We start from the raw sequence: 13,013 nt of genomic DNA on the forward strand, positions 1-13,013 counted from the left end.
TCAAACCGGGCCCAGTTTAGTAAATTGGCCATAACTTCCTCAATATTCATCGGAATTGGGCTTATAATATATCGTTGGGAAGATCTTGCCAAGCCCCATCCAAATACACTACTATTGGACCCATATCATGGACCAACCAAACTGGATTGGTTGTTTTCTTAAAATAAGTTTTCAAAAATAGAGAGAAGAGAAAAGAATTAAAACTATCCGCAACACTGAACTTTCCACACTTTCGCTTCATTCGATTATGATTCGACGTGAAAGGTGCTCATCACTGGGTTTGGTTTTGGGGAGACACATTTGGGTGTCTACAGAAGCCCCCACTTTGACTGAGTTTGGAGAAACGCGAGTTTCAAAAACAAAAGTCAAAGTATCGATAGGGACGGAGAATGATTCAGAACGTTCTGCGATCCTAAACCACTCTTGTAACGCCGATACCTGCAAACTAGCGTTAGTTAAACAGATAAAAGAGTTAAGAAACGCGTATCTTGCACCGTCGAGCACATGTCTCTGAAAGTAACCGATTGTTTTGATGACCTCCTGCAAGCTAGAGAATGCCATCCCGCTTGAAAACCGCTACGCCTGTAACTGCTTCCAATATAGAAGATTTCTTCGCCTGAAACGATCCTCCTCCGCTATGATAATATTCCACATCCAAGGGAATACCATCGAAGATTGCTTCTCTTGAAACAATTCTTAGTTGTTTGTGCAACTCTCCACAATCTAGGGAACGCCACCTTGCTGTTTCGATGTTCACTCGTCTCTGAACAAAGAGCTTCTTTTTTTTTGGATATGTTCACGCGCCTCTGAATAAAGAGCTTCTTTTTTTTAATATGTCCATGCGTCTCTGAACAATAGAGCTTCTTTTTGATATGTTCACGCGCCTCTGAACAAAGAGCTTCTTTTTGAAATATGAACTTATAAATGATGTGTCCACGCGTCTTTGAACAAAGAGCATGAAAATAGGATGCCCACGCGTCTCTGAGCAAAAGAGCTTTGTAGGAAATAGGAGATCTTTGATGATATGTCCACGCGTCTCTGAATAAAAGAGCTTTTGAAGGATATGCCCACGCGTCTCTGGAGAAAAAGAGCTTGATGGAAATGTTCACGCGTCTCTGAACAAAAGAGCTTTTGAATAGTATGCCCACGCGTCTCTGTAGCAAAGAGCTTTGATGGAGATGTTCACGCGTCTCTGAACAAAGAGCTTTTGATACTCGAACGTTTGTTGCAATAATATTCTGAAGAAAAATTTCCGAAGACCAATGTTTGTCGATCTCTAAAGCTCGCCTAAACTTTGCTTCCGCTAAAACCAGTATGTCGGTGTTTCCGTGATGAGTCAATTCTTAGGCGCTTTAAGCTAAGTGAGACGATCTTTCATCAGGTTGACCACTTATTGTGATTGTAATCAACTGACTACTTAATCATGTCAACTTGCTTATAGGGGCTAACTGGCATACCAAGGAACCCGAAATTGTTGTATGAGGTCAAAATCACCTTTCTGTGAGGCTTTGAGGTCTGTCGCTGCTGAAATATCTCTGGCGCCTAGATTTGACTCTGTCGCCGAGCGTTGTGATAGGGTCTTCCCTATTCTGCTGCACCTGTATTTATTTTGACTATAGAACTTTGCTAATATTTTTAATCATCTTAGGGTTGAACTAAGGCTTAACTATCTTAGGGTTGACCTAAGGTTTAACGTCGCCTGACTCATTGACTTGACACGACTCAAGGTATAAACTTGACTCTCTGTGATTGACTGAATCGAGGTTGACTCGACTCGAAGTGAAATGACACGTGTGACTCGTGACCCGTGTGTGCATTGTATTATGATTGTGCGTCTCGAAAAATGCAAAAAAGCAAAATTTTCCGTCATTTTTGTGGAGGGTACCGATTTTCTCCCAAAAAGAAAGACACGAAAAGGAAAGAATCGAAGTTTTGAAGATGCATGTTGAATGAGCTTAGCCAAATGTCATTTGATACAATCTCTCAAGGTGCAAGGATTAATCCATCCTAGGCTATCTCAATGGTTGACTCCATGATGAAAGCATTTGGGTAACTTAGGCACGGAGGCTAAGCACTTCATACTTCGTGATGCAATGACAATTATGATTGATGAGTGATGTTGATATGACAAGGCATGCTTCAGCGTTATGTTAAGATTCCATGACAAAGGGTTCCTAAAGGAAGTATATTTGGTCATGTATCTGTGCGGTGTGTGAAAGTGAGACTAAAGCTAAGCCGCAAGAGCTAAGTGTGTGGAAAGATATATTGAAAAGAGTCAAATGGTGGTGACTCTTAGTCTATGTAAGCTAATAATGTAGGGATCAAGCCCCCAAGTCTAGCTCTAAGTGAATAGGGATGAGCATAGGGAATCCTTGATATGATCATGGTGTAAGTGTGTGAATGTGAATATGAATGCATTTTTATTACGGCCACACCTCGATGTGAGTTTGCCTACGGATCCGTTAGGAATCAGGCCGAACGCAGCTCTAGCCGAACCTCGCACAAGTGTGTGTATACCTCAAAAAGGTCTTTTTAAGGGTTGTAACGTGGTTAGGCTAAAGGTTTAAAGAAGAAGGGGATAAAGGCTCAAGACCCTAGATAAGCCCCCAAGGTGTGGAACCTTGCTTTTGAATTTTTATAATTTTATGCTTGAGTTCCTACTCTTTTTTAGATCTTTTTTGCTTTAGCATTTATTTTATTTTTATAAGCGTGGGCAATCCCAATCATGCGGTCTATCACTCACTTGGCATTCATGTTTCTCAGGCACGGTACTGAGCACTCGATAAGAGACGCAATCTGAGACGTGTTCATATCGAAGACATTTTCATATCAAAGACATTGGAACATTTGCCCTTTTGTACACTTTTATTTTCATTTTTTCGCTTTTGCTTATTTTTGTTATTTTAATCTCTTGAATTTGCTCAAGCCTTCTTTAGAATTGCAAAAGTTGCACACCATCCCATCCCAAGGTTAGGTAGATGTAGGTTGAAAAAAGAAAGGTCTATCGTTAGACGAGGCTCAAAGTGGTTTATGAAGAAAGGATTGCATATTTGAAAGGTGAAAGGAGATATGACGTGACTACAAGGGGTGCCTCAAATCATTGGTATGTCTTGTGCTTAATTCGACATTTTTTATTTTATTTTATTTTATTTTTTGATGCAATAAAATGAAATGATCATATATAAGGAAATAAATGCTCATTTTTATTAAAGGAAAAGAAAGAATCTACAAAAAATAATCGAAGGGAAAAGAAAAGGTGCCTATGCTAGACTTATTGGGGAAAAGGTAAATAAAAAAGAAATAGAAAAAAGAGGTCACGAAATCTAGTCGTTGAAGCTCGCCTCTTCTCTTGTGTTGTTTCCTTTATCATCACTCGCTCTTCTTGTTAACTGGAGGCATGGGAATCTTGTTATTATCAATCAAATGTTGGATAGCCTCCTTTAGCTTCCAACAGCTCTCAGTAGCATGACCCCTACCTTGATGGTACTTGCAATAGGAGTTTGGATTCCATCTCGAAGATCGATTTTCTGGTGTTGGATCCTCGGTAGGGCCAATAGGTTTGATTAATCCTCGATCATAGAGACGATCGAAAGAAGCATCGTAGGTCATTCCAATGGGTGTGAACTCTCGCCTGGGTTTCCTTTTAGATCCTTGATTGTCCATGGCTAAGACACCATTATGGTCAAAGGTACTAACATTATTACTAGAGTGGGCGTTTTCGGAAGAAGAAGGGTTGTCGCTCTTCTTTCCTTTCCAGCCACCGTGGTGACTATTGTTAGTAGCTTTTTGCTTTGCGAGGTCGTCTTCGATTTCAATTCCGATGTCATAAACGACCTTGAAAGTATTCAGATTGTGTTGATATTTTAAGTGCTTTGAATACTTTTCTTGGAGATTCTTGATAAACATCCTCACATACTCCTTTTCGGTGGGGACCTCAATCATCTTGGCGGAAGTTTCCCTCCCTTTATTAAAGAAAGAAGTAAAACCTTCATTCTCTTTTTGTCTTAGCATCTCAAGTTGTCTATGATCGGTTTCAACTTGAATATTGTACTTGTATCTATCAACGAAAGCGTTTACTATCGATTCCCAGGTAGAGGTTTTCTCTTTGTCAAGGGAGAAGTACCATTGTTGGCAATCGGTCTCAAGAGATAGTGAGAATAGAGAGGGGAAAACCTTCTTATCGATACCCTTAATGTTCATTATGGTTTCAAAAGCTCTTAGATGAAAGTAAGGGTTATCTGTTGCCTTGAATTTAGGGATGTCAATGGCGTTGAACTTATGTGGAAGAAGTTCCTTGTCCAGCGAGACCCCTTGTGAACTCATGCCCTGAAATTTATAATCGCTAGATAGCTTTCTTAGAATTTCTTGCATGAGGTTCATTTGTTGTTGCTTCACGGGATCATTGATCTTGAGTGTGAGTAGCTTCAGTGTCTCAGTCACGGTAACCAATTGGTTTCTAAGCTCATTGACTTCTTCTTGACTTGTCATTATCCTTTTAGCCTTCCTCTTTTGACGAATCGGTTTATAAAAAAGTGAGACTTGAATAAAGAGGTTGTCCTTGATTAATCGCCCTTCTTTCCTCGACCAAGTACTGTGGAAAAGGAATTTGGGGATATTTATTGTTAATTATTTGACTCAAACTTCATTCAACATGCAATGGATGGAGGAAGTGAAGAAAGATTGGAATAGAATGTGAAAAAAGAAAAAGATGATGGAGGTGGAGGGATATGAAGAATTAGGAATAGAATGTACCCCCCAACTCAAATGACGGAAAAAAACAGACTCATGCATGAACCTAAGACATGGTCATGGTGATGTGTACTCAAAGTGTGTGCTAAGACTAGTTAGTGTAGATGATATGTTAAGACTTGTGTCATGACCATGTGGCTAGACTATGTGACTAGACTCAAGCAAAGACTAAGTTAAGACTTCACGTATATGCATTAAACTGGACAGACTTGGTATTTTAGTCATAAATTTTTATCCGTGACTCTGATTTGGATGAAACCAACGCCAAATTAAAGATAAAACTCGGGGCTACAGATCCATATGTTGTAAGACTCGTAGTTCTTCCTATAACTCCGGCTATGACCAAAACAAGTTGACGTTTGTGCAGTATACGGGAATAAAAATCCGGGTTGACTTAAAGGAACTATGACTCGATTTTAGGTAGCTCTAATTAATTAATTAATTAATTAAACAAAGTCCTTTAGTCATTAATCAGTTTATTTAGTCTTAACACAAGTCAAACAAATGGTTAGGAAAAATCACATAGAGTATGCACAACAAATAATGCACAATTAGTCAAGTAGGCACAATATGATGCAATGAGTTTGCAACCTAACCATGGCTCTAGTTCTCTAAAGTTCGGGATATGGTTTAGTAAATAGAGGGTCCATGGTTAATTGTCCGAATGCACCGCGCGGAATCCTAACCGTGAAGGGTTGCCGCGAGTGGATGGGACACCGCGAGTTTTAGAAAAAACTCGCTTCCATGGTTTGGTGAATTCAACATCTCGGATGTACCCTTTGTTGCACGGAGCGTTCAATCGGGTAGATGGAGCATGAATTCCCCGAGGGTTATGTCCATATGTAGAACACATATGGGTTTCAGAAAAGTGAGAAAAAATTCAATCAGGAAGTAGGATCGAGCAAACAATACGAAAAACCGGTCGAAATTAGAGCGCATATTTCTGGCTCGGTATTGGGGGAGGTTGGCACCAGCAATCAGAGACTGGCTTCAGTTTTTAACTTAGCACCTGGCGCCAATGCTGGCGTCCAGCGCTACGGCTAAAAGTCTGGCGCCAAGCTCTGGCCTTTGGCGCTACTTCCCACATGCCTCAGCAGCTGTCTGTGCTCGATAAAAATTTTCAGTTTCGCGCGGTGTTATTTCGGTCCTAGTTGTGAAAGATATTTCTCAAATTTCCTACGTGTAAAATCCTATGTTTTTAACTCATTACGGATGGTATTTCCAATGAGATCTTTTTTATGCATATGATAATAATGTTAATCAAAATTACGCACATGAAATACTTAGAACGTTTCGAGTCTCATCCACTCATTCTAAATCATTGCCGAAACGAATTCAGGAATTAAAATAGAAATCCTCCCCAGTGGAGTCGCCAAAAACTGTAGGGAATAAATTCAAGAGTTAACCCCTAGCTTGAACCCCACTGTAATCATACACTAAAGTACGGTGGCGTCCAAAAGGGAAGAAGATAGAGCAAAAGAGTCGCCAACAATTTTTAGGAACTTGTAAACCGTTCACAGGGTGAAGGTTACACCCCTTAACGCTCCAAGAGATCGTCAACTCCATAAGGTCTTGAACCAAATAAGGGTTCGGGGATGAAGGTACAAATCCAACCTAAAAGAGATTGAATCTGCCCTAATAATAGGCCTCTACTTTATTCTGATCGTATTCATGTGCGCTTTCTGACTAACATGCAATCAATAGGATTAACCTAAACCTGTTTAATCTATGTTGGTTGAATATTAATGCACAAATAAACTATTATTGGGGATCACTTGAATTATAATCAAATTAACCCTAAACAAGATTATTAAATATCTTATTAAGCGTGATTACAAGTACCAATTCCCTTTAAACATGCAATAAAAGGTGTGATCAAGCAATAAAAATAAATATCAAGCAACATAATAATCATAATAATAATAACCATCATAAAAATATATTATAATTGAAATAATCATGACAATAATCATAAAAAATAAAATAATCATCATCAAAATAATAATATTCAAAATAACAATTATAATCATAATCATGTTCATGTTAATATTAAAGCATAATGATAGCAAGATCCTAGGCATGATACTAACAAGATTAATAACAAACCCTAGCATGTCACTAAGCAATAAAAATCAAATCTTTAACCCTAACATGATACTAACAATCATAAATATTAGGAAGAACGTAGGAAGCATCGCAGGAATCATATTAAGCATATTTGATATTAAAATTACCCTAGACATGATACTAGGAATATCATAATAACAATTTAAACATGATTTCTATATCATAATATCAATTAAAACCATTAAAGCACTTACTTTGATGTCTCGTACCTCTTTCTAATAACAAAATACACACATTAGTAACTTCAACGAAAATAAAAATTCGAGATTCACTAGGTTGGTCAGTCACACAAAAAGGAGTAGCGAAGGGTTCAGTTGCATTAACTTCTGCGGATACGAGGGAGAACTCGTTATTCCTAATACTAAGACTGCGTCTCTTGCATACACTTACAAAAATGCAGATAATCTTGAATGACCGTCGGGCATTTTCAGGTGGGTCACCTTGCTTTGAAGAAAGCGGAGCAGGGACAATTTATCCACTACAAGAAAAAGGGTAATTAGCGACGGCCAAAGTAGTCGCAAATCCGTCGCGAAAATGGATTTGCGACAGATTTGCAACTACTTTGGTTCGTTGCCAAAGACCTCGTCGCAAATCCATTTTTGCGACTAATTTTCTGACAGTCGCAAATTTAGCGACGGATTTGCAACGCCTTTGCAACTACCATTTAGCGACTAACTTACAAATTTTAGCAACTAAATTATTGTCTGTCGTAAAATATTTGCGACGGAGTAGCAACTACTTAGACCAATGTTGTAAAACTACTTCTACGACGGATTAGCGACTACTTGGCAAACTTTTGCGACTACAAGACTAAACTTTTTGCGACTACGGAGACTAGCTTTATTGCGACGAATTTGTGACTATTAAGACTAAAGTTTTTTGCGACGGATCAGCAACTACCTACAAGACCAAAATTTTGTGACTACAAAACTAAATTTTTGCGACAGATTAGCGACTATTGAGAATAATTATTTTGCAACTAACCAATCAGTCTCTAAAACAAATTTGCAGTTGCTAAATTTTTGCAACTGACTATCAATATTTAGAGACCATAATTTAGCGACGACCAATATCAATTCTAAACAAAATCTACCCATGCATAAATTCAAATAACAAAAATGTTAAGTTTATTCAAATATCCAACATATCATCAATTTTGTATTAATGTTTTAAAAAACAATATTCAAACCCATATGACTAATTGTTTTCTTCCGCCATCCTTTTGAATTCTGTAACTTGAGAGCTTAGTTGAGAAATAATGGAAGGAGTGGAAGATGATGTAGTAAGTTGAGAAGTAGGATTGCTCTTGTAGTACATTTGTGAAGCACTCCCTAAACCGTTGACTTTTCCTTTCTTTTTCCCACCTACAACCTCCAAGTAGACTTTATCGGGGTTGATCTCAATTCCTTTGTTCTTATAATCCTCAACTTTTTCCATGTATTCTTCCTGTATTAAGATATGTATTAGTGACTATGATCTCAAATGTTAAAACTTAAAAGACTAAAACATTTATAAAATAAAGTAATTATAAAAAAAATGCAACACTTATAGTAAAATAATTATTGTAAGCAATTATTAGTAAAAATTTCGGCAGAGTCTCCTTTGTAAATTGAAGAATTCCCTCCAATAGGGTATTGCTTCAAAATAAACCTGTTCGAATTCACATTATGCCATACCACATTAATCATTTGATTAATGCCGGCCAATTATTCTCATCCTCTAAATCAATCAAACAAACAAATAAACAATCTATAATATCCCCAAACATTAACCACCATATATTTTTTTTTGTAATCTTAGCAAAATATATAAGTATACTCATACCATGACTTGATGAGTCTTGTCACCCATCAATTCAACTTCATCATTTCCCACACATATAGAATGGGTGCTCTCATAGACTTCAACAACTGTTGTTAAAATTCCATCCTTTTTCTTTGCCTTGTATTAGAAGAAGTTGTTAGCACTAAAAAATAATAAAAAAAAAGGGACATGGGCTGTAGAGCAATTGTAATAAGAATTAGTTATAGTCATCTCTTAGTGACTAAAAAGTTTCTACTTACTTCAATCTTATATTAAAATTCATAAGTTTACCACCTAAGGAGTAGATACGCTACCTAGGCGATGGCCAGGGTCAAACTTCTCTAATGTTTGCTTGGTTAGAATGTTTCACAAAATCATGATGCTTATGCTTATCTATGAATTCAGCTCGATCAGTGTCATGAGACTAACTTCCTTATGAAGAGCCATTTTGTAAACTTGGTTCAATGTACCCCTAAGTCGGTCCCCGACTTTTTTGTCAAATTCTCTCCTAGCCTTAGCATCGTACTCAGGTCTCAAGGTATATGTATGTTGCACATAATTTACATGTAAAGTGTATAATTTTAACTCGACATAGCATAATATACATAAATAATCTCTAACTTTTTTTACAAGTACTATCATTAATGCAATTAAGGAATATATTACTTTTTGTAGTGTGCTTGTATATATAATGAAACAAGACATAAGAACCTGTTATTTCAGGTTTATTTAACAAAGAGCAGCCCAACTTCCATCAAGTCATAAAAGTACACAACCATTCAATTCTCCACCTCTTCAATACAATCATTATAAACTAGTAAGATAATTTTAAAATTCAACGATAGTTAGCACAATAAATATTCAATAAAAATCTACTATGACACTAATCTTAAATCTATGAAAGTTAAATTACAAAGAATAATAGTATGTTGCTCAAGAAAAAAAGTAGTTACATTTTCCAAGATAAAACCTTTCCTATATTGTGTCCACCTCTTTGTCTCTCCCTCCACTCTCCACAATTGTCATGGTTGGCCATGACATGACTTGTCATCATCTCTCTTTCATAATCAAAAGCCATAAAATCTCATTATAACATCTTGTCAATTGAAGACTCACATTCCCACCTTTACCTCATGGTCTCACCCTTTCACCCAAAATTAATCATCTAAGAAGTTGTGCAGACTTTATTTTTCAGAAGTTCAGGAATAATGGAAGATCTAACTTCTACCCAGGCTTTCAGTCACAAAAAAATAGTGGATAAGGTAGTGTTTATAGCACCTCTTTGGACTCTACAAAAATAGTGGAAGATATCTAGTTCCTATATTTTTGGAAGAATACTTTATCCTGTGGCTTCTACAGCAGTGTTTACACATTTTTTTTTTGCTTCTGGCAGGCCAAAAGAGAAAAGATAAGTGGGAGAATGAAACTCTTACAAGATTTTGTTCCTGGATGCAACAAGGTTGGTATTATGGATCAATAAATGGGTATGAATAAGTCATTTGGATAAATTCACATTTTAAATTCTTTCGTTGACTGGGTGCTGCAAGTTTTTAAGAAGCTGGGGGCAGAGGAAAGAAGGTGGGTGGTCTTGGTTTATGCAATTTGACGAGCTAGGAACAGGGATCTCTTTGAGAATGAGTGGAAGGGCCCGAATGAATTCTAAGCTACGTTGGGGGCTGATGGTTGAGATGGACAGTGAGGGACATAGGAATAGAGGTGGAAGTGTTACTAGGGAAAAGAATCTCAGGTGTGCTCCCACGGGTTCCTTTATAAAGATTAATGTTGATAATTTTCATGTAAACATTACTTCTGTTTTATTAAGCCTTAATTAAGCACGCATAATTGAACCCAATTCTGACAAAACGAAATTCTAGCACCATAATTTCACTAATCAAAAGCTGACAGCCTGATATTATGAATTTCATTTTATTTATTCATTCTTTCATGTGCCTCTGAGATTGAGGGATAGTTTTTGTCCCTAGCATATTAATGCAATTGTGACTTGTGAGTTATTGAGTTGAGAAATGGCTTAAATTCCTTAGAGAAGAACTAACATAATACATTAATCATTGACTCATACATTAAACAAGATAAATTATTAAACATGCAGTAAACATACCTAATCAAGGTTTTTAGGAGTTAAGAGTTAAAAACAATGTACAGATTATTAAGGGTTGGGTTATTGTTGAAAAAAATCAAAATTTATTCCCAAATACCCAAATAAAATCAGGAAAATTGCAGAACACAATTTCTATTTCACGAGAAGGAACACAATTTCACAATTTGTATAATCATCAATCAGATTTCACAAAAACAAGATAGTCCAATTGCGGAAAAACACAACCACACACAATTCAGCCATTCTTTACCTAGAAAAACTATAGAAGCTCGCTTGAAATTTCAGAAAGGGATCCTAATAAGCCTTAGTTAAGCACACATAATTGAACCCAATCCCGACAAAACGAAATTCTAGAACCACAATTTCACTAATCAAAAGCATGAGTAAAAACCTAATACATCAAAAGCAAAATTCAGCTTATGAATTAGAAAACAAACCTTAAATTATGTGTAGTTATCTGAGAAGCCCGCTTCAATGGATGAGAAATCTCAAATACGCTTAAGTGTAGTTATCGCAGACTCGCAGTGTGAGGAGAGAGAGGGGTTTTACAAATTTTTGTTTTGGGGTTTGTTTTACGGAGTACAATAGAAGTATTTTTTTGGTGCAAGCAAGGACGATAAGGAATAAGGAGTGATAGTTCTTGTTTTATTGGCGGCAACAACTTTATTATACTAAGGGTTTTTTATTTCTTTTTTGATAAATTTTAAAAAAATGGTACTCCTTCCGTCCCTAAATTACATTTCTCTTTGGAAATTTACACGGGAATTAAGGAGAGAATAATAAGACAAATAACAATAATTAGATAATGCAATGGGAAGTACAAAGATAGGATAGTTATTACTCATGACTACATGTCATCAATCCTTTGCAAAAAAAGGACCAATCATATGCTCCTAATTGAAAATTTTTAACCAATCATATTCATTGTAATTTGGCACAAAGATTATGAGTGATATTAGGTAAGGATGAGTGAGAAAGCATTAAATATAAAACAAAAAAGAGAGTTGATTTACTAAAAAAAACTTACCAAAGATAGAAAGAAGGAATGTAATTTTGGAATACCAAAAATAGGAAGGAGGATTGTAATTTAGGGACGGAGGGAGTAGCGACTATCGTGTTAGTTGCAATAATAGTCGCAATTTTTAAAAAAAAAAAACGATTTCAAAATTATTAACACCAGCAACTACAATTTAGTCGCAAATTGTTATAAGAGCGTCGCAGATTAGCAACCGCATAGCAACTATTATAAAATTGGTAGCAATTTTTGCGACTACTCGTCTATTTCAGTCGCAAAAATATTTTTAGCGATTGATTATTATGGTAGTCGCAAAAATCATACGGTAATTAGCGACCGCATAGAAACTACTGCAAAATCGGTTGCAAAATTTGCGACTACTCGTCTTTTTCAGTCGCAAAAATTATTTTTGCGACTAATTATTATGTGTAGACACCCATTTGTGTCTCCCCAGTACCAAACCCAGTGATGAGTGTCTTTCAAGTCGAATCATAATCGAATGAAACGAAAGTGTGGAAAGGTCTAGTGTTGCGGAAAGTTTTATTTCTTTTCTCTTCTCCCTGATTTTGAAAACTTTATTTTAAGAAAACAGCCAATCCAGTTTGGTTGGTCCATGATATGGGTCCAATAGTGGTGTAGTTGGATGGGGCTTGCAAAGACCTTTCCAACGATATATTATAAGCCCAATTCCGATGAATATTGAGGAAATTATGGCCAATTTACTAAACTGGGTCCGGTTTGAGCTTTATGTACGACCCAATGATCTAGGGAAGGGCCTAATATAATTTATCATTCCTAATGCAATTAGGAATGGTTTTAGTCTTCTAGAACATTCTAGAAGGTTCTCATCATTTCTAATTCAATTAGGACTCTTCAGAGTTTTAATCAAGATCAAATAGCATTTTCGGTTGGAATTATATTATTTTATCTTCCAGTACAGGAAATTTATCAGATTTTCGAAAACGCGTTGAAAACCGCTTTGGCGTCCAACCCCAGGCCTTGGTGCCTAGAACCAGGCTTGGCGCTAGACGCTAGCCATTGGCGCCTGGCGCTAGCCACTGGTGCCTGGCGCCAGCTAGCCAGGGCTGGCGCCAATGTTGATTTTCGATCTTCAGACTCTGTTTTGTTAAATTATCTTTTTTGGCTGATTTTCTTTATAGATATCGTATTAAAAACTCCGTTTTCATCATCATCTACAAT

The 13,013-nt window shown here is 36.7% G+C and overlaps 1 long non-coding RNA gene across 1 annotated transcript; it reads right to left on the reverse strand.

Moving 5' to 3' along the window:
* Positions 1-7,871: 7,871 nt before the first annotated feature.
* On the reverse strand, positions 7,872-11,490 carry LOC110691353. The gene is made up of 2 exons (XR_002505286.1): positions 11,236-11,490; positions 7,872-8,322 (listed from the first exon to the last, which is right to left on the reverse strand). It is a non-coding gene; the product is annotated as an uncharacterized LOC110691353 (long non-coding RNA).
* Positions 11,491-13,013: the final 1,523 nt, after the last annotated feature.

This window comes from Chenopodium quinoa, unplaced genomic scaffold (assembly GCF_001683475.1).
Source record: "Chenopodium quinoa cultivar QQ74 unplaced genomic scaffold, ASM168347v1, whole genome shotgun sequence".
Taxonomy (NCBI): Eukaryota; Viridiplantae; Streptophyta; class Magnoliopsida; order Caryophyllales; family Amaranthaceae; genus Chenopodium; species Chenopodium quinoa.